This window comes from Leopardus geoffroyi, chromosome A1 (assembly GCF_018350155.1).
Source record: "Leopardus geoffroyi isolate Oge1 chromosome A1, O.geoffroyi_Oge1_pat1.0, whole genome shotgun sequence".
Lineage (NCBI taxonomy): Eukaryota > Metazoa > Chordata > Mammalia > Carnivora > Felidae > Leopardus > Leopardus geoffroyi.
The window spans coordinates 91,911,073-91,932,816 of record NC_059326.1 but is presented as its reverse complement, the minus strand read 5'-3'; the positions used below and the strand labels follow the sequence as shown (position 1 = coordinate 91,932,816).

General features: G+C 47.6%; 3 long non-coding RNA genes across 3 annotated transcripts; 2 read left to right on the top strand and 1 right to left on the bottom strand.

Moving 5' to 3' along the window:
- The first annotated feature begins 66 nt into the window (after positions 1-66).
- Positions 67-12,539, top strand: LOC123601925. Its single transcript, XR_006714293.1, has 4 exons — positions 67-389; positions 5,124-5,297; positions 7,849-8,081; positions 11,705-12,539. It is a non-coding gene; the product is annotated as an uncharacterized LOC123601925 (long non-coding RNA).
- Positions 12,540-14,407: 1,868 nt separating this feature from the next.
- Positions 14,408-20,599, top strand: LOC123601900. Its single transcript, XR_006714286.1, has 3 exons — positions 14,408-14,840; positions 15,853-15,953; positions 19,833-20,599. It is a non-coding gene; the product is annotated as an uncharacterized LOC123601900 (long non-coding RNA).
- Positions 20,600-20,624: 25 nt separating this feature from the next.
- LOC123601904 lies at positions 20,625-21,284 on the bottom strand. The gene is made up of 2 exons (XR_006714287.1): positions 20,988-21,284; positions 20,625-20,717 (listed from the first exon to the last, which is right to left on the bottom strand). It is a non-coding gene; the product is annotated as an uncharacterized LOC123601904 (long non-coding RNA).
- Positions 21,285-21,744: the final 460 nt, after the last annotated feature.

Genomic DNA, 21,744 nt, shown 5'->3' with positions numbered 1-21,744 from the left:
CGTAAGCCTGTCATACACCCCAGCCAATCGGGAAATGAAGTCTCTGACTCAGACCAATCGTTGACGCTCAGACCCTTAAATACAGGCCAAACGGGGCGGAGTCTCGGCCGGAGGGCGGAGCGGATAGGGGCCGGGGCCCAGGGGAGGCGGGGCCTGGTGAGGGCGGGAAGTGACTAGGACACTGGCTCCCGCTGGTCTGAGAGTCCGCCTCACCGGTACAGGGAGCGGCGAAGGAGGCAGTACCTGCGGGGGCGAAACCAGGTCTCAGGACTGGACCCTTCCTTGAGGGGCGGGGTCTGCGGCCGAGCGGAAGAATGGTGAATCCAAACCGCGGTAGAATCTGATCGTCAGATGGTCCTGGGCGAAGTGCCGCCGGTGCCGAGGTTGAGGTAAAGCTTCACGCTGCCAGGGGCCTCTTCCGTTCTCACACAGTTTCTCACACTCTTTGTGGCTCCACTCACACTGAGCGCCTGTCTTCCCGCAGGGATCTGCTCAAATGTTACCCACGGGAGAGGTTCCCCTGCCACGCCCCCTGCCACCCCATCTAAAACTGCAGTCCCCACCCACTCCCACCCGCGCCCCCGACCCCTTTGTTTTCCTCCCAGTTCCTACTGCTGCCAGGCGTGCCGCACAATCCCCCGGCCTCGCGGAGATGCCCGAGTGGAGAGGGAGAGGAGAACGTGAGCGTCCCCGGGAACCCTGGGGCTGAGCCTTCGGGGCGCGGTGAGGGAGGTCTAGTGGGCGCCCGCGCTGCAGGTGTCTGTAGAGCTTTGGTGGACGGTGACGCTGGGGCGACGAGCTGGCCCAGACTAGGGTCGATCTTTTATCTCCAATTTCTTCCACCGTGTCCCAGAACACTGGATGGATAGGAATTAGATCATTGCTACAAATTACTTGCCTTGAGTCCTACGATGGTAGGCCTGACATTTTTGTGGTGGCGGAATAGGCCAGTAAGTGGAACTTTTTTTTTTTTTTTAATTTTTAAAGTTTATTTAATTTGGGGGGGGGGTGTTAATCTCTACATCGAAAATGGGGCTCGAACTCAGAACCCTGAGATCAGGAGTCGCACGTTCTTCCGACTCAGCCAGCCAGGTGCCCCAGTAGTTGGAACTTAAAAGTATGCAGGTGGGAAAAAAAACAAAAACAAAAACGGAATACAGGTGGCCGTGGGAGCGCTGCTTAGTTAAGCCAATTTAAAAATTGAACTTTTAATCCTGTAACCAAGTGCAAAGTCATTCAATAAAAAACAAGTCGGTTGTTTACATTTAGCTTTTTTTTTTAGATTTTTAAATTTTATTTAATTTTATTATTTTTTGTTAATGCGTATTTATTTTTGAGAGAGAGAGAGAGAGAGAGAGAGTGCGGGGGGGGGGGGGACAGAGCGGCACTGAGCTGGCAGCGGTGAGCCCAACATGGGGCCCAAACCCACGAACCACCACCAGATCATGACCTGAGCTTAACAACTGAGCCACCCAGGTGCCCCTTCATTTAGCATTTAGATAAGAAAAATTAGGATGCAATCCATCCTACGCTTAGACCCCAAATAGTTTTCACAAATAGAAATGTCTATCAACTGAACAATGAAATACATTATATAAGCAATAAAAAATAACATGAAAGTATACAAAATTTGTATGCACAACATAACAAGAAGATGTTTTCATTTTGGAATTCTCAAGAAAAGATAACCCCTTCCAGAGCTTTGACACTGGTAGTTACTTTCCTGCCTAGGACTTTGCTGTACCATTTCCCACCACTCCCCACACTTCCTTACACCTCCCTACACCTCTCTATACCCCCTTACACTCCCGTAGCCCACCCCCCCCCTCCCCATAGGTCCTGCAGTAGCAGTTTTGGCGGTCCCAGGGAAGTGCGTCCTAAAACTGAGAGCCCCCCGTGGGCTTCCTGAACACATAACTGGCAGGGCTCTAAAGGGTGCTTTTCTTTTCTTTTCTTTTTTTAATATTTATTTTTGAGAGAGAGAAAGCAGAGGGCACACGGGCAAGCAGGGAAGGGGCAGAGAGAGAAGGGGACAGAGAAGGTCTGATCCGAAGTGGGCTCTGCGCTGACAGCAGAGAGCTCAATGTGGGGCTTGAACTCATCAACCGTGAGATCATGATCTGAACTGAAGTTGGATGCTTAACCAACTGAGCCACCAACTGAGCCACCCAGGTGCCCCTGAAGGGTGCTTTTCTATTCCGGCTTCTGAGTGGTGTTCCTGTGAATGTTTTCAGCCTTGTTGGACTGATGACAACGTGTCAGAGTCACGAGGGGAAGAGGCACTGCTAGATGTGTGCATGCGGCAGGATGAACTCTGTCCAGCAGAGAATTTCATCCTCGGGAAACCCAATCTGAGTAAATGTGCCTAACTGACCTTACCAAGGTCTCAGTTGTGAAGGCCTCTCCACGATCATATGGCAGGAGGAAGGAAGTGAACATTTATGTGCCCAGCACACTACATGGAGTATTTCCTCCCTTGCTCACAAAGAATGCCTTTATTATGCACAATTTATGGAGGCTCATAGGGTAAATAGCTCGGTCGAGCTCATACAAAGCTGGATTTCAATCCAGGTCCACTTGTCTGGAAGCCCACACTCTGCTTGGACTCTGTGATACATCCTCTGTCATACAACTATGTCATGTATTTTTATTTATTTATTTTTCATTTTTTATATAAATATCTTTATTTTGAGAGTGTATGTGTGTATACATGAGCATGCATGAGTTCATGTGAGCAGGAGAGGGGCAGAGAGAGAGAGAATCACAAGCAGGCTCTGCACTGGCAGTGTTAGCCTGATATGGGGCTTGAACTCACGAACTGTGAGACCATGACCTGAGCTGAGACCAAGAGTGGGATGCTTAACTGAGCCACCCAGGTGCCCCTACACCATGTATTTTTAAAACCAGGCTCAGACCTCTGTGCCAGATCCGAAGTGGCTTGTGTGACTTTACTGATTTTGTTCTAATGGCTATTTGAGCTCACTTGAAGCAGTATAGACTGGATGAGACCATAATAGCTTAATGGGCATTAGACCAGGGGTCTGAAGGACAAGTGACCTTGGGCAATTCATTTAACCTCTCTTGAGGCTTTAGCACCTTGTCTGTAAAGTGAGAAAGTTGGACCCAGGTAGTCTAAGGTCCCATCTTTTGAAAAGATGGGGAGGATGATTTTTTTTTAATTGTGATAAAATTTATGTACCATATAGTTTGCCCACTTAAAGTGTACAAATCAGTGGTTTTAGTATATTTTAGTGAGTTGTGCAGATATCACCACAATCAATTTGAAGACATTTACATCCCCTCAATAAAAACCCCTGTACCCTCTGACCCCCTCATTCTCTCCAGCCCTAAGCAACCCCTAATTTACTGTCTGTTCCTATAGATTTCCCTGTTCTGGACATTCCATCAAAATGGAATCATATAGCATGTGACCTTTTGTGTCTGGCTTCTTTCACTTAGCATAATGTTTTCTAGGTTTATCCATGTTGTAGCAGATATCAGCATGTAAGAATATTATCACTTAACATTCCATTGTATTCTGCATTTTATCCATTTATCAGCCAATGGATGATTGGATCCTTTCTACCTTTTGACTGTTGTGAATAGTGCTACTATGAACAATCATGTGCAAGTTTTCGTGTAGGCATATGTCTTCAGTCCTCATGGGTATACACCTAGAACTAGAAATCTTGGGTCTATGTTTAACTTTTTGGGGAATTGTCAAGCTGTTTGCCAAAGTGGCTGCACCATTTTATATTCCTAGCATCAATGTACAAGGGTTCCAATTTCCTCACATTCTTTTTTGTTTTTTAAAGTTTGTTTGTTTTGAGAGACAGAGTATGCGCATGCAGGAGTGGGAGAGGGGCTGAGAGAGAAGGAGAGAGGGAGGGATCCTAAACAATCTTCACACTACCAGTGCAGAGCCTGAATTGGGGCTCGAATTCACGAACTGTGAGACCATGACCTGAGCCAAAATCAAGGATGGGTAGCTTAACCGATGGAGCCACCTAGGCACCCCAAGTATTCACTGTTAAGTTTTTTGGGTATATATGTGTACCTATGTTTGTTTACATACATTAAATAATAGAAAATGGAGGCACCTGGCTGGCTCAGTTAGAAGAACATAGGACTTTTGATCTAAGCGTTGTGAGTTTGAGCCCTGTGTTGGATATAGAGTTTACTTCGAAAAAAATAAATAAATAAATAAATAAATAAATAAAAGGGTACCTGGCTATTTCAGTCGTGGAGCATGAAACTCTTGATGTTGGGGTTGTGGGTTTGAGCCCCATCCATGTTGGGTATAGAGATTACTTAAAAATAAAGTCTGAAAAATTTTTAAAAATTCCATAATAAAATGAATTCTATTTAAAAAATAATATAATGGGGGCGCCTGGGTGGCGCAGTCGGTTAAGCGTCCGACTTCAGCCAGGTCACGATCTCGCGGTCCGTGAGTTCGAGCCCCGCGTCAGGCTCTGGGCTGATGGCTCGGAGCCTGGAGCCTGTTTCCGATTCTGTGTCTCCCTCTCTCTCTGCCCCTCCCCTGTTCATGCTCTGTCTCTCTCTGTCCCCAAAATAGATAAAAACGTTGAAAAAAAAATTTAAAAAAATAAATAAATAAATAAAAATAAAAAATAATATAATGTACTGTTCTGGCAATTTATTTCCCCTTATCAACATATCATGGGAAATGTTTCTATTTCTACCATAGAGATAAATCTTATTCTTCTAAGATCTTCATCACATTGCATTGTGCGGATTTCCATAGTTTATTTAAGTAGCCCCTGCTAATGGATTTTAGTTTGTTTTTAGTGTTTTTACTATTTTGAGTAAGTTTGCAATGAATATTCTATCTTTGCTACTTTTGTGAGTCTATCCAGGATAAATTCCTAACATTTATAATTTTGATATCTGCAGTATTATCAGGTGATCCTCTAAGGTACAATTTATTGGGGCACCTGGGTGCCTCAGTTGGTTGAGCGTTTGACTTCGGCTCAGGTCATGATCTCACAGTTCGTGGATTCGAGTGATGGCTCGGAGCCTGGAGTCTGCTTTGGATTCTGTGTCTCCCTCTCTCTGCCCCTCCCCTGCTCATGCTCTCTCTCTCTCTCTCTCTCTCTCTCAAGAATACATAAACTTAAAAAAAATTAAAAGCGTCTTCTGGAGGAGCAGTTCCAGCAGGGCAAGCTTCTTGCATGCATCGCTTCAAGACCAGGCCAGTGTGGCGAAGCAGATGGCTATGTGCTGGAGGGCAAGGAGCTAGAGTTCTATCTGAGGAAAATCAAAGCCTGGAAAGTCAGGTAATAAAAGGTGTTTATCCTGCCCTGTTAAAAAAAAAAAAAGTTAAAAAAAAGAGGTACAATTTACAATTGTTCTGAATAGCGTCTCACCAACACTTGCGAAGACTGGGCTTTAGCGACTTTTTCTTTTTTTATGTTTGTTTATTTTTGAGAAAGAAAGCGTGAGCGGGGAAGGGGCAGAGAGAGAGGGAGACAGAATCTGAAGCAGGCTCCAGATTCTGAGCTGTCAGCACAGAGCCCCATGCGGAACTTGATCTCATGAGCCACTAGATCATGACCTGAACCCAAGTTGGCCGCTTAACTGACTGAGCCACCCAGGAGCCCCTTTTAGCAACTTTTTTTTAGAGGGAAGAAAGTTGGTGATGATCCAATAGGGACAAATAGTATCTTGTTTTCGTTTACATTGATTTAGTTCTTGGGGAAGTTAGATATTATTTTTTTAAAGATTTTATTTTCAGGTAATGTCAGACACCCAACGTGGGGCTTGAACCCACAACCCTGAGATCAAGAGTCGCACACTCTACCAACTGATTCAGCCAGGCGCCTCTATATTTCATGTTTTTACAGCTCATTTATGTTCTATTCTTGTCCAGTTTTTCTATATGGTGATCTCTTCCCGCTGTAGAAGAGCTTTTAGTACTTTAAGGCAAATGTCCTAGTGCTTTTGTGGTTTCACAGTTTGTATGAAAATGTTTGATCCATCAGGTTTAATGTGAGTGTTAGGAGCAAGGCTGGGCTCCAGCTTGACTTTCTTCCAGCTGGCTAAGCCATTGTCCTTCTGTCATTTATTGAATTCTTTATTGAGCCATGCATTCACTTAAAATACACAAAAATAAATAAACCTTAAAAATTTTTTTGAGGAGTGCTTGAGTGGCTTAGTTAAGTGTCTGACCGGCTCAGGTCATGATCTCATGGTTTGTGAGTTCGAGCGCCATGTCAGGCGCTGTGCTGACAGCTCAGAGCCTGGAATCTGCTTTAGATTCTGTATCTCCCTTTCTCTGCCCCTACCCCACTTGTACTCTCTCTCTCAAAAATAAACAAACATTAAAAAATAAAATACCTCTGTTGGGGAGCACCTAGGTGGCTCAGTCAGTTGAGCATCCGACTCTTGGTTTTGGCTCAGTTCATGATCTCACAGTTTTGTGGGTTCGAGCCCCAAGTCTGGCTCTGCACTGGCATGGAGCAGAGCCTGCTTGGTATTCTCTTTCCCTCCCTCTCTCTCTGCCCCTCCCCTGCTTGCGCTGCCTCTCTCTCTCTCTCTCCAAATAAATAAATAAATAAATAAATAAATAAATAAATAAACTTAATAAAATAAAATGCCTCTGTCATATTCTAGATACTTATATGTATTTGGGCAGTAGTAAACTGCTTTGATGGCTATAGTGTTTGTTAGCTTGTTTTTGTTTTTGAATCACTTTTTAGATCAGTTTACTAGTTTAAACCAATCCTAGGGAGAGACAGGATACCTGGAGAGAGGAGGGGTCTGAGAGTCAAACAGGTCAGGATTTGAATCCCAGCCATAAGGTTTTATCAGCTTTTTACCCCCTGGGCAAATTGTTTAACTTTAGGAGCTCCTGTTTTTTTGGTCTTTCAAATCTGATGAGGATTGAAGGAGATCCTGCCAGGAAAGCCCCCAGGCTGCCCTTCTGCTTCTGCTGGTGGCATGAAGGTTCCCTCCCGGGGCCTGAGCTTTAGAGGGCCCGGGTGAGGGGTGAAGAATCTGGGAGCCCGAGGCCTGGAGGTCAGCTCCCCACCCCCAACCCTCCAGGTACAGGAATTCTCTGCTCAGTTGGTGCGGAGATTAGCAGGGCTTGCGTAGCCCTCTCCCCCAGTCTGCCCTTCAGAGGGAAGGCCATCCCTGTAGATCTGAAGGGCGGCCAAGGTGTGGGTCGGTCGGTTGTGGACAGAGTGTGAACATTTGGCTTGGGGCGTCCACACATGTGCAAGTGGGTCCCTCACTGTCAGAACAGAGAGGCGTGGGTAGGAATAGAAGAGGGGGGCTCGAGAGCTCCATTTGTACTCTTGCCCTGAACCTCTCCAATGTGAGAGGTGGGCCTGCTTCTTTTCTTCTTTCTCTCTCTCTTTTTAAAAATTTTTTATTTTTTGAGAGAGAGAGAAAGAGCGAGCTTGTGAGCAGGGGAGAGGGGGAGAGAGAGAGAGAGAGAGAGAGAGAGAGAGAGAGAATCCTAAGAAAGCTCCACACTTAGCTTGGAGCCAGCCGCGGGGCTCGATTCCATGACCCTGGGATCGTGACCTTGTAAGGGTTAAATTGTAGTATAGGGCTTAATGCTTAGCTTGAAAAATAACAGCTTTGTGTTGACACTGAAGGTGAAGAGATAACAGCCTTGCTTTACTCTTGTAAATTACGCCTTATACTCTTGTAAATTAGGCTTCACCAATTAAGGAAACAAAAGTTCAAAGAAAAGAGCATCAGAGGCAGGGTCAAGGAGATCCATTGGTTGCAACTTAGAGGCAGCAAGTCTAAAATAAACACCTCATTAGGCAACTGTTTCTAACTCATCTGGAAACTGTTTCTTTGTTCTGTTCCCAGGTGATGATAAAACAATGTGATCGGCTATAAAAACTCTGTACCCGGGCTGTTCGCGGCTGCACTCTTACCAAGAGTGTTGGTCCCGATCGGTCCGCCTTGCCTCTCATTGTAATAAACTTTGTTGTGACTGTCACTGGTGCCCGTAGCATTCTGTTTCAGGAGTCGTGTGGATGCAACAACCTGAGCTGAAATCAAGATTTGGACACTCAAGCTCAATGGACTGAGCCATCCAGGTACCCCTCTCCTTCCTCTCTTGATGACAAATTGCAAGCAGTGGGTGGGGCTGGGGGAGTGGCTGGGAGTGGGATGTACTCATTTGTTCAACCAGCAGAGACTGGGAACTGACTGGGTGTATTAGTTTCCTAGGGCTGCGCTAATAAAATACCACATACTGGGTGGCTGAAAACAGCACAACTTTATGGTCTCACAATTCTAGAGATTAGAAATCTGAAATCAAAGTATCAGCAGGGGCATGTTTTCTCTGAAGATTCCAGGGGAATATCTATTCCATGCTTTTCTCCTAACTTCTGGAATGGCCCCCAGTCCCTGGTGTTTCTTGGCTTGTAGGCATATCACTCCCATCTCTCCCTCCGTCCTCACATGCCTTTCTTTCTGTGCACCTGTCTTGACATGATATTTTCCTCTTCTTTTTAAAAAAATTTTTATGTTCATTTTATTTTGAGAGAGAGAGAGAGACCTAGACAGAGTGGGAGTGGGGGAGGGGCAGAGAGAGAGGGAGACACAGAATCCGAAGCAGGTTCCAGGCTCTGAGCTGTCAGCACAGAGCCCGACGCGGGGCTCGAACCCACAAACCTTGAGATCATGACCCGAGCTGAAGTTGGTGCTGAACTGACTGAGCCACGCCAGTGTCCCAATATTTTCTTCTTCTGAGAAAGGCACCGGTCATTGGATCAGGACCCACTAATGATCTCATCTTACCTTGATTGCATCTGCAAAGACCCTATTTCTAAATGAGATCATGTGTACAGGTACCAGGGGTTAAGACTTGAATAGATCTTTTCGGGGACACAACTGAGCCCAGCCCTGGGAGCTTATGCCTTAGAGGGGCATGCGCTGGAGGTCCATGTGCAGCCGAGGGATCAGGTGAGGTTGAGACAGCCCCCAGCCCCTGGGCCATCTGGCTGGGTTGAGGTAGTGATGGGACTGGAGGGCTGGGCCTGGAGAGGCTCGAGTCACTAGGCAGCTTCTGACATAGGGCTTCAGCACTGACTCTCCCACTTTCGCAGCCAGTGACCTGGGGCAGGCAGTGACATGTGGCTCTGATTTCTGGCGGGGATATAATTAGAAGGGAGATCTGGACTTTTGGAAACCAAAGGGACCCTGGGGACCACCTAATCCAGACATTTCGCAGATGGGAAGCCGAGGCAATTCCATAAGCCCCTATGCGTTCTGGTTGGGTGCTTGTGCAGGGGTGGGCAGCCCTGGGCTGTGGGCCGTGGCTCTCACTGGTGGTGGGGAAGGGGTGGCTGCTGAGTCCACCCTCAGCCCCTGAGCCCTAATCAGAGCCTGAAGCAGGTTCTATTCCGGGCCACCAACACGAGTCTGAAGTGTGCTTTTCTCTTGGGGCGCCTGGGTGGCTCAGCCGGTTGAGCATCCATCTTCAGCTCAGGCCGAAATCTCACAGTTGTTGAGTTCGAGCTCCACATCGGGCTTGCTGCTGTCAGCACAGAGCCCACTTCGGATCTTCTGTCCCCCCTCTCTCTCTGCCCTTTCCTCACATGCGCTCTCTCTCTCAAAAATAAAGTGTGCTTTTCCCAGATGGGTATTTTGGTCTGAAGCTGCTTGGAGGAAGAGGTGGGTTGGGGGGAGGGGGTGTCGCCCTGTTTCAGTTCTGACTCTCACTTCCACCCTCCTGGTGCCTGTGGGTGTCATGCAGGGCTGCTGTCCTCTGTGGTCCCCCTCGGCCTCTGCCTGGCTGCGTTTCTCACCACGTGCTTCATCTGTTACCCTCTGCCCTTGGCTTTGCATGCTCTCAAAATTTCTCATCTTTTCTCTTTTACCCTCCTGTTTTGGTAAAGCTTGATGGGGTGTTAAGCAGTGTGTGTGTGTACCAAAGCTGCCCCCTTTGCATGGCACTGTGCTGCCTCCCACTGTTTCACAGGATCCGCAAGCTCCGTGGGCACATATTCTGTTCCTGTGCTCCTTTTCCACGGCCTCGTGGAGTCAACATTGGCATGCCTGCCAGACCTCGTGCCATGTTCCTTAAATAGCTCATCCCCAAGCAGTCCCATCCTGGGCTCCAGCTGCAGTGTACAGCTAAGGCCAGGGCAGAGGGCACCAGTGTGGGCACCCATGGGCTAGAAGTCTGAGCAGCCGGAGTTTTTGCAGCCGGCAGTGTCAGCACAGTTGACAAACCATCAAGAGTAGAGGGAACGTGAGGTTTGGGGTCTCTGTACTGGACTTCCCATTCATTCCAAAAGATGTACTGAGCACCTGGAATGTGCCAAATTCTGTGCTAGGCATTGGAGGGAGCGATGGTGAACTACAGGGAGAAAGTCTTTCTCTCCTCCAGAGGTTCCGGTCAGCCAGGAGAAGATGGAGCTGGAACCTGGGAGAACCTGCATCCTGCTGAGAGTCACTGGATTGGTGGGGGGATGGGCGCTGGCCATGCCTGGAGCAGAGGGCGAGGGCAGGGTTGAGGACGCTAGGTGGCAGGACCCACCAGGTCGGCCACCCTCAGTGCTCATGGCGGCCATGCTCATTGTTGGGGATCTACCGGGCTACAGCACAGAAAACCCCAGAAGGGCAGAGACTGTCAGTGGATCTCCATACCTCCCAAGGAGTCAATGCCCAGAAAACATTGGAGCGAATGAACTTTATGGAGTTTTGTTTAGGTCTTGAGCTTACTGGGGGGGGCACTGCAGCAGTTTAAATTGGGGAGTAAGTGTGCCCAGCTGGCTGAGTGGGAAGAGCATGCGACTCTTGATCCCGGGGTTGTGAGTTTGAGTCCCGTGCAGGGTGTAGAGATTACAAAAAAACCCACAAAAATGCTTAGAAACAAATAAACTTTTTAAAGAAAGAAAAGAAAAAAATAAAATAAGGGGCACCTGGGTGGCTCAGTCGGTTAAGCGGCTGACTTCGGCTCAGGTCGTAATCTCACTCTCACAGTTCGTGATTTTGAGCCCTGCATCAGGCTCTCTGCTGTCAGCATGGAGCCTGCTTCAGATCCTCTGTCCCCCCCCCTCTCTCTGCCCCTCCCCTGCTTATTCTCGCTCTCTCTCTCAAAAATAAATAAACATTATTTTTTTAAAAAAGAAATAAATAGGGGCGCCTGGGTGGCGCAGTCGGTTAAGCGTCCGACTTCAGCCAGGTCACGATCTCGCAGTCCGTGAGTTCGAGCCCCGCGTCGGGCTCTGGGCTGATGGCTCAGAGCCTGGAGCCTGTTTCCGATTCTGTGTCTCCCTCTCTCTCTGCCCCTCCCCCGTTCATGCTCTGTCTCTCTCTGTCCCCAAAATAAATAAACGTTGAAAAAAAAAATTTTTTTAAAGAAATAAATAAATTGGGGAGTAGGCCAGTTAGCTTTGTGCATTTGTAAGATCATTTGGCTACCGTAGGAAAAGACGGGAGTGGGCAGTGGAGCCTGGGGAAGGGGAAAGAAAGATGTGGGCAGCATGGGACCCACTTCAGCGGCCCAGTTGACCCGTGAGAGGAGCCCAGGGTGGTGGTGGCCAAAAGGTCGGAGCTCAGGGAATGGGTATGAACAATATGTAGGAGGTAAGCAGGACTTTGAGACGGGGGGTGCAGGTGGGGAAGAGGACAGGTGGGGTAGGCAGAATTTCTAAACTGGGCCCCCAGAGAGGTCTGCCCTAATTCCCAGAATCTGTGGGTCCACCAGGCTGTCACTCCTGTGAGTCTGTGAGTTGGCACCACCGACTGCCCTGGATTATCCAGGCTGGCCCAGCATATAACTGATGAGTCCCTGAAGGCAGAGCACTTCCCTGGCTGGTGGCAGCTAGGCCATTGGGGAGATTAGAAACTGGCTGTGAAGATGGGAGCCTTGTGCAAGGACTGAACAGCAGCTGCAGGGAGCCTGGAGCGGCCTCGGCTGACAGGAAGGAGGACCTCAGTCCTGCAAGTTCCCTGCGGGAACTGAGTCCAGCCAACAACCGGAATGAGCTTGGAAGAGGACCACCCGCCCTGAGCGCCAGGTGAGATTACAGCGGGTAGAGACTTTGACTCAGCCTCCTGTAAAGCACTGAGCAGAGAAGCCCACTGCGCCATCCTGTGACACTTCTGACACGTGAGAGAAGAAATGGACGCTGTTTTCAGGCACGAGGTAGAAAACAAACACGTGGGGCGCCTGGGTGGCTCACTGGGTTAAGCATCGGACTTCAGCTCGGGTGCTGACAGCTCAGAGCCTGGAGCCTGCTTCGGATTCTGTCTCCCTCTCTCTCTGCCCCTCCCCTACTCATGCATGCGCGCGCGCTCTCTCTCTCAAAAATAAATAAACATAAAGGAAAAAAGAAAATGAACCTGTCAGGTTTCTGGATACATTCACTGAATTAAAAATCAGTGGAGGGCAGGAGAGGCTGGCAGAGAAAAAGGCCTGTCAGATTGTTGAGAGGATCAGGAAAGTGTTAGAAAGTATTTCTTTCCTTTTTTTTTAAGTTTATTTATTCTGAGAGAGAGAGAGCCCACGCGAGCAGGGAAGGAGCAGAGAGAGAGAGAGGGTTTTGAAAAAGAGAGAATCCTAAGCAGGCTCTGCACTGTCAGCACAGAGTCTGATGCAGGCCTCGAACTCACAAACCATGAGATCATGACCTGAGTGGAAACTAAGAGTTGGACGCTTAATTCACTGAGCCACCCAGGCACCCGCATCTTGCTTTTTTCAATAGGAGACTGTTCTTATGAAATTGTTGGTGTTTCTATTAGGATAGCTAGCCTTAAATTAGTTTATCAGATGTCTAGGGGAGGTTGGACATCTTCGTGATCTTGAATCTTCTTATTCAGGAACACAAAAGGTCTTTCCATTTCCTCACATGTTTTGTGTGCTCAGCGTTTACTATTTGCTTCATCTTTATCTTGAGTATTAAGTGTATTCCTAGGAGTTTTATGTCCTTTTTCCTTTATTTTCTGATTATTGTTGGCATACATAAAAGCCACCTTACTGAATTCTCTTATTGTTTATTTAGAATAATGTTTTGGCTAATCCTCTTTGGGGCTTCCAAGTATATAATCATGTGATCTGCAAATGGTGATGATTTTACCTACTCTTTTCCTCTTTTACACCTCGAATCTCTTTCTCTTGTCCAATTGTGTTAGTTGTTCCTCCAGAAAAGTTAAAGAATAAATGTAAGAAGGTATTGTTTCTTACTTTAATCAAAGTAAGAAGGCTTCAGGAAGATGACATTTCAGTTGTTTTTTAAAAGCATTTATCTTATTCTATTTTGTCAAGAATGGCTTAAATAAAAATATATGTTGAAATGTATCAAATACCCTGTTCATTCATATGGTAAAACCTTGGATGGTGAGTAACTTGTTCTGTGAGTGTTCAGCAAGACTAGCAAACATTTCTAATACATTTTAACTTAATAAACAAGCAGTGTTTTGCAATATGAGTCATACGTGATGCCGAATGTCACATGAGCACAACTGAGCCAGTGGTTTTTCTCTCTGGCTGTGGAATTGTGGATGATTGTCTCCCATACTCGGATGCTCGGTCTCAGGCCACAGTGTTTGACAGAAGTCAGTGGTTTTATTTATTTATTTATTTATTTATTTATTTATTTATTTTTAATTAAAAAAATTTTTTTAATGTTTATTTATTTTCGAGACAGAGAAAGACAGAGCATGAATGAGGGAGGGTCAGAGAGAGGGAGACACAGAATATGAAGCAGGCTCCAGGCTCTGAGCTGTCAGCACAGAGCCCGATGCGGGGCTCGAACTCACGGAGTGTAAGATCATGACCTGAGCCGAAGTTGGATGCCCAACTAACTGAGCCACCCAGGTGCCCCTATTTTTTTTACTTTTAAAAAAAATTTTTTTTGGGCGCCTGGGTGGCTCAGTCGGTTAAGCGGCCGACTTCAGCTCAGGTCATGATCTCACGGTCCGTGAGTTCGAGCCCCGCGTCGGGCTCTGTGCTGACAGCTCAGAGCCTGGAGCCTGTTTCATATTCTGTGTCTCCCTCTCTCTGACCCTCCCCCATTCATGCTCTGTCTCTCTCTGTCTCAAAAATAAATAAACGTTAAAAAAAAGTTAAAAAAATTTTTTTTTCATGTTTATTTTTGAGAGAGAGAGAGAGAGCACTCATGCGCGCACCTGGGTCAGGGAGGAAGAGAGAGAGGGAAACACAGAATCCTAAGCAGGCTCCAGGCTCTGAGTTGTCTGCACAGAGCTTGACATGGGGCTCGAACCCACCAACTGTGAGACCATGACCTGACCCGGAGTCGGACACCCAACCAACTGTGCCAACCAGATGCTCCAGAAATCAGTGATTTTTCAGAACGTTGGAAGGTGCCCACAACTAGCACAAGTGTATTTTTTGTCACTTCAAAGCACCTATGGACAGTCCTTTGCTTTTCCATACAAGAGTAAGCTTAGGAATGCTTTGCTTCATTCTAGGTCAGGCTGCCTGCAGACAGAGACCGTTTCCTCTGCTGCCTTATTGCCAGTTACAGTGAATACAGTATATGACAAGGGTTTATTAATACTTTACTGTGGCCAACATCCATGAGAGTGTATACAATGGCCCCATGCAGGAAAAGATTGAAAAGGTAGGCGGTAAGAAAGAGATGATTCCGGTGGAAGTTAAGAAGAAAATCAAGGTATGCAAATGAGGTATGAGAGTGGCAGAAACTGCGAGATTTTATAAGAAGTCTACATCGACCATTTGCACAATATTAAAGGAGAAAGAAGAAATAAGGTGGCTAGATGGCAGTAGCAAAAGCAGTGACTCCGTTAGTGAAAGTCGTCCTACACAATAACCCTCCTCTCTCTTGTCTCCCTCACATCAGCCACAAAGGTTTGCAAAGGTAAGTACAGGTTCGTTTATTTTTCTTTATATTTTGTATTTTCTTGATTATTTTGCATTATATTACAGTACTGTAATAATTTTCATATGAATATTTTTGAGTTGTGGAATGAATCATCTGAGTTTCCATTATTTCTTATGGGGAAATTCACTTCGAGATACAAGTGCTTTAGATTACAAGCATGTTTCCAGAACGAATTATGCTTGAAAACCAAGGTTTTACTATAGTGATAAGACTTTTTCCCCCTCATTCTTCCTATTAATATTATCGTTATATTAATGGCATTCTTAAATATTAAAGTGGTTTTTTTTAATGTTTATTTATTTTGGAGAAAGAGAGCATGAGTGGGGAGTGGGCAGAGAGAGGGAGAAGAAGATCCACATTGATAGCAGACAGCCTGATGCGGAGCTCGAACCCACAAACTGTGAGATCATGACCTGAGCTGAAGTCAGATGCTCAACTGACTTAGCCACCCAGGTGTCCCCAATGGAGTTCCTAATATTAAACCATCCTTGCCTTTCTGGAATAAGTCTTGCTTGGTTATGATTTCAAGTTATTATTAGGAGCACCTGACTGGTTCAGTTGGCGGAGTATGCAACTCTTGATCTGGCGGTCATGAGTTCAAACCCCATATTGGGTGTAGAGATTACTTAAAAAATTATTTTAAATATTTAAAATTACTGGGGCGCCTGGGTGGCTCAGTCGGTTAAGCGGCCGACTTCAGCTCAGGTCATGATCTCATAGTCCGTGAGTTCGAGCCCCGCATCAGGCTCTGTGCTGACAGCTCAGAGCCTGGAGCCTGTTTCATATTCTGTGTCTCCCTCTCTCTGACCCTCACCCGTTCATGCTCTGTCTCTCTCTGTCTCAAAAATAAATAAACGTTAAAAAAATTTTAAATATTTAAAATTATTAATATGCTGTTGGATTGTACTTGCTTATACTCACTAGCATTCTTGCATCAGTATTCATAACTGAGCTCAGTCTGTGGTTTTCTCGTATTGGTCATGTCAAGGCTTGGAGATGACCTCCAAGTGGAGGTGTGGAGGTGGCCATAGGACTGGGACCTGTACATCTGGAGCTCATGAGAAAGGGCCAGACTGGGGAGATAGATTGGTGAGTCTCTTGTATATAGGCAGTATCTTGTGCTAAAACATGGGTGAATCTTGAAAACATGCTAAGAAGCCAGATACAAAAAGCCCCATATTATATGATTCCATTTATAAAAAAAGTCCAGGGGTACCTGCGTGGCTCAAGCAGTTAAGCATCTGACTTCGGCTCAGGTCATGATCTCACGATTTGTGGGTTCGAGCCCTGTGTCCGGCTCTGTGCTGACAGCTTGGATTCTGGAGCCTGATCTGATTCTGTGTCTCCCTGTCTCTCTGCCCCTCCCCTGCTCATGCTCTGTCTCTCTCTCAAAAAAAAAAAAAATAAAAATAATAAAACATTAAAAATTATTTAAAAATGTCCAGAATACAACAATCTGGAGAGACAGAAAGCAGATTAGTGGTTGCAGGAGCTGAGGGGGTGGATAGGAATGGCTGCTAATGGGTAAGGGGTTTCTTTTTAGGTCAGGTGAATGTTCTAAGCTTAGATTGTGGTGACCCATTGCCCAACTCTGGGAATATACTAAAACCGTTGAATCGCACGTTTTAACCAGGTGGATTTTATGGCATGTCAATTATATGTGGATTAGAATGTGGGGAGAGGAAAAAAGAAACAGAATTGTCTGGAACTTAGAAGGAAAATTTGGTGACTGGTATGAGAAATGCTCTCCCAACCTGGGTCAGGGTTCGAAGTCCCAATGCGAGTCCAGTTCTCACTTTTCTGTCAAAATGGAGGAACGTTCACTGGGGACAAAAGTATTTGTGGGCAACAAGATCAGTTCTGGGTTATCATTCATCCTTGCTGGAAATAGTTCTGACCCGGCAGCCAAAGGGAGGGGCCGTTTTAGAAGGAACGCTTCCCCAGGAGGAAAAGATTTACTGGCAGGACGCGACAGGAAAACGGGTGGGCCAGGCTCAATAGCCTAGACTAGACCAACATAAATAGGTGACCAGCCTGACCCTGGCCTGGAGGAGATGATGACCGGAGTTGGTTCTGGTAAGGCAGAAGCCTGCCAAAGGACTGGCTGAGGTTGGCGAGGGTGTCTGGAGGAGGCAGGACTAAGATATTAGTGTCGGGATTGATGAGGTGCCAAGGGAAAAGAAGGACATGGTCCTGCAAATCTGGCCCACGCCTCGGTAGGCCAGTTGGAAGTATCTGTTGGGACACCGGGGGAGAGTGTGAAACTGGCCCGGCGGGAGCAGGGGCTGGTCGCTCCCTGGAGGCACCTGAGCCGCGCGCATGCCCAGAGCACGCAGGGGGCGTGCCGGAAGTGTGAGGGCCGAGCAGAGGAGGCGGAGCTGTGAGCCGAGGGCGTTCCTGGGGCTGCGGGTGTCCCCTCGCCGGGAACTGGGTTTGATGAGGGTGTGGGACGCTGTTTCAAGCAGTTGGAGGATTGCACTGCCAGAGTGATCCAGAAGCCACCGAGGTGGGGCTCCGGCCAACGGAGGCGGAGATGGGTGCTGGGAGAAGGCGACAGGTGGGGCATCACCTGCGGGAGGTACTGAGTCAGGTGAAGGGGGCCCTGTGGGCAGGTGTTACAGGCGGAGGAGTGAAGGCTGGAAACTTGAGACTGAGACTGGAAACGAGTGAAGAGTCACCAGCTATATGGCCGGCCCTCGGTTTTCACTCTTTACATTCATTTGAGTGCTGGCCCGATTTTCAAGTGAGTATTGAGGCCCCCAAGGGAAAATGACTTGTTTTGAATCCCAGAGTTGGGACGCTGGGTGGGAGACGGGATATGATTCCAAAGCCAAATCGGGCCCTCCTCTATTGGAGTTTAAGGGGCAGGTGAATGGTGTAGAACAGAGCTGGGCAAATATTACCTGTACAGGATCATATAATAAATACTGTATTGTCTGCCTTGTGGGCCAAGAGGCATGCTATTATGTGGGTGAGTACATGATAAGAAGAGATGAAACAGGGATGTCTGGCTGGCTCAGTCTGTAGAACATGAGACTCTTGATCTGTGACAGTGAGTTCGAGCCCCACCTTGGGCACAGAGATTACTTAAAAAAGGAAAAAAAACAAAAAAATCAGATGAAATGTAGCTCCACTTTTTATTGACAATTAAAAACTTTACTTACAGACACTAACTTTGAAATTCATAGATTTTATGTGTCATGAAATAGTATTCTTTTGATTTTTTTTTCAATCATTTAAAAATGTAAAAGCCATTTTCTGTTCAAGTGTCATACAAAACTAGGCCGCAGGACAGATTTGGGGGGTGGGCCATAGTTTGCCAGCCCTTGTCTAGATCTGTGCTGTTCCCACTGAGCACCTGGAAAGTATCTAGTCTGGGAACTTAACAGAAGACCATGGGGGAAGGGTAGCGGGAAAAAAGTTACAGAGAGGGAGGCAAACCATAAGATGCTTTTAAATACAGAGAACAAAATGAGCATAGATGGGGGGTGGGGGAGAGGGGAAAGTGGGTGATGGGCATTGAGGAGGGCACTTGTTGGGATGAGCACTGGGTGTTGTATGTAAGCGATGAACCACGGGAATCTACCCCAAAAACCAAGAGCACACTTTACACACTGCATGTTAGCCAATTTGACAATAAATTATATTAAAAAAAAAAAAAAAAGAAAGTATCTAGTCTGAATTGAGGAGATGTGCTAAAATACACTCTGGATTTCAAAGATGTCCAAGGGGAAAAAAAGAAAAGAAAAACATCTCAGTAATATTTTTTTTAAGTTTATTTATTTATTTTGAGAGAGAGAGAGCAGGAGGGGCAGAAAGATAGGGAGAGACAGAATCCCAAGCAGGCTTTGCACTGTTAGCACAGAGCCTGACTTGGAGCTCCAGCTCACAAACTCTGAAATCATGACCTGAGCTGAAATCAAGAATCAGATGCTCAACTGACTGAGACACCCAGGCACCCCTCAATAATTTTTTAACGTTGATTACATGTTGAAATGATAATGTTTTGAATAGATTGGTGGTCTAAATAAAGTATATTCAAATTAATTTAATGTATTTCTTTTGCCTTTTTTTCTAATTCTCTCATAGTCTTTTTTTTAATTTAAATTTTAATTAATTAGTTAATTTTTTAAAGTTTATTTATTCACTTTGAGAGAGAGAGAAGGAGGAAGGAGAGAGAGGGAGAGAGAATCCCAAGCAGGCTCCACACTGTCAGTGCAGAGCCCCACACTGGGCTCAATCCCATGAACCGGAAGACCATGACCCAAGCCAAAACAAAGAGCCAGATGCCCAACCAACAGAGCCACCCAGGCATCCTGAATTATCTACTTTTTTTATTATTTAAAACAAATTTTAATGTTTATTTTCTAGAGAGAGAGAGACACACACACAAAGTGTGAGCGGGGGAGGGGCAGAGAGAGAGGGCAACACAGAATCTGAAACAGGCTCCAGGCTCTGAGCTGTCAGTACAGAGCCCCACACGGGGCTGGAACCCACAAACCACGAGATCATGACTTGAGCCGAAGTTGGACACTCAACCAACTGAGCCACCCAGGTGCCCCTCATAGTCTTTTAATGTGGCTGTTGGAAAATGTTCAGTTATACACGTGTTTGCATTTATGGGGACGTGGATGGCCCCTCCATTCGTGTTGAGGGAGGTGGGAGGAGGTGTGGCCTGGCTTTCAGGAGAGTTGGGCTGTGTGGGGACAGCGGATTTCATTAAGGAGAGGTGGAAGGGCAGGGTGAAAGGGGTATATCAAACCAAGGAGGCTTCTGCAGGACTTGGTTTGAGGTGAGGGGATTTCAGGGAGTAGCAGGCTTGAGCTCTTTGAGGGGGCAGCCATGAGAGTGTGTGGGGCAAGGCGGGTGGCAAGAAGGAAAAGGCCACCAAACAGCTGGCCACATGAGTGACTGTGGGACGAGGAGTCTGCTGAGGTGCAACCATCCCTCGACCTCTCTGCACGCTAGGAGCTTGTCTTCGGTTTGGAGCCTGGAGCACGGCCTCTGCTTGGAGAGGTGGCTTGGCCAGTTCACTGGCCAAATGTGGAACCGGAAGTCACGACGTAGCATTCACACCAAGAACACTGGAGACTATTCCTCCCTCCTCGGCTGCTGACCGCCCCTGCCCGGCTGGTGAAGACCTGCCTGCTCCAGCCTTGTGGTGGGAACAGATGTTGCTGCCAGGGCTGTGGCTCCCTGTGCCACTGTCCACGCCCAGGAGCGGGGGCTTTGCCTTGCCCTCTGCTGTGGAGGGAAAAGGGAGGTGCCAAGAAGTGGGTCCCCGCCTGTGGCTTCCTGTTTCTGGGTGAAGGAGAGGGGTGGAGCTTCTGTGTCCTTGTCTGCGCTCACTGGGCGTAGGAGGTCGGAAACCTCAGTGTGCCCTTGTCTCTTGTCTCCAGCTGCCTGGGCCTCGGAGCAGCGCCGGGTGCTGAGTGGACACTGTCCACAGAGAGGCCTGGGTCCCAGGCCTGGTGCCACCGGACATGTCACCCCCTCCCACACTCTACTCCGAGACCGAATGTTTGTGTGTGTCTCCCCCCCGCCCCCGCCCCAGTTCATATGTTGAAATCCTAACCCCCAACGTGATGGTATTTGGAAGCAGGGCCCACCAGGGCAGATGAGGACACGGAGAAGACAGCCATCTGTGAGCCAGGACACTGAATCTTCCAGCGCCTTGATCTTGGACTTCCCAGCCTCCAGAACTGGGAGGAATAAATTTCTGTCATTTACAAGCAGCCCAGTCTATGGGGTTTGTTGTTGTTGTTGTTGTTGTAGCAGCTCAAATGGACTGAGACACTTTTCTTCGCTGCCCTTTTAGTTTTCTTCTCTCTCAATGAGATGCTTGGACTGGACCTGTGAAATGGATCATCTCTTGATTCTTTGCTAGCCATTGTGATGCAATTGGCTTGTGCAGTTAGCTGCAGGTGTCTCCAGGAAGCCAGGGGGCTGCCACCTGTGGTGGGGTGCTTTCTCCTTATTTGCCCATCGCCTTCCCTGCCAGGCCCGGCTTTCAAAGCCCACCCCCGGGAAGTTCTGGTCCACCCTTCCAGCCTTGCTGCCCACCGCCCTGTGCCTGGAGTCAGGGTCGTGACTACACACGGACACAAAGTTCTGCCCACTCACCCTCCTTGATGTCTCTCATCGCCCCTCCTTTCATGGGCTCGTGCCATCGCCACCATCACTGACTTCCTGTTTCCTGTGGATAAACGGATCCCTTTGTCGCCGCACATAAAGTTCCTGCCAGTCGGCACGGTCTCAACTCCCTTCTGTCATGTGGGGCTACCCGCAGTCTTTGAACACTCTGCACCCTCTCAAGCACTGAGCCTTTGCTCAGTGGGTCTCTGTGCCTTCGTCTCCCACCATCTCTGCCTGGAGAACCCCTATTCAGTGTTCAGTGTCTCCCCCTCTGGGAAGCCTGGTCCTTCCCACCCACCTCTCTGACTTACAGGAGGGATGTGTCCCTCCCACACGTCCTGTCCTCCTGTGCCTCCCCAGTGTAGCATTCACCTCTCCACGTGGCAGGGAGACTCCTATCCCGAAGCAGGAGAGGGCTGGGGGTGCCTTCTAATGGTGGAGGCCGGCTTGTTCCCCAGGATAGGTGCTTGCTGATGTCTCCCGAAAAGCTGATTGACTGAAAAAAAGCTTTCCTCTCCTGTCTCCTTTCATTGTCATTAACACGCAGTTGTTGAAGAGCCTGTCCCGCAGGATGGGCGCCCCAGTGTGTCCTTGCCTGCCTTATGCGCGGGTAGCTAAGCTCATTTCTCAGTGTCCCCTGTGGCACAGCAGGTCGGCGTGACAGTTCTAGCTGGTGCAGGGTGAGCAGAAGCGATGCGTGCTACTTCCAGGCCTGGACCATTAACACAGGCGTTGTCCTTCCCCT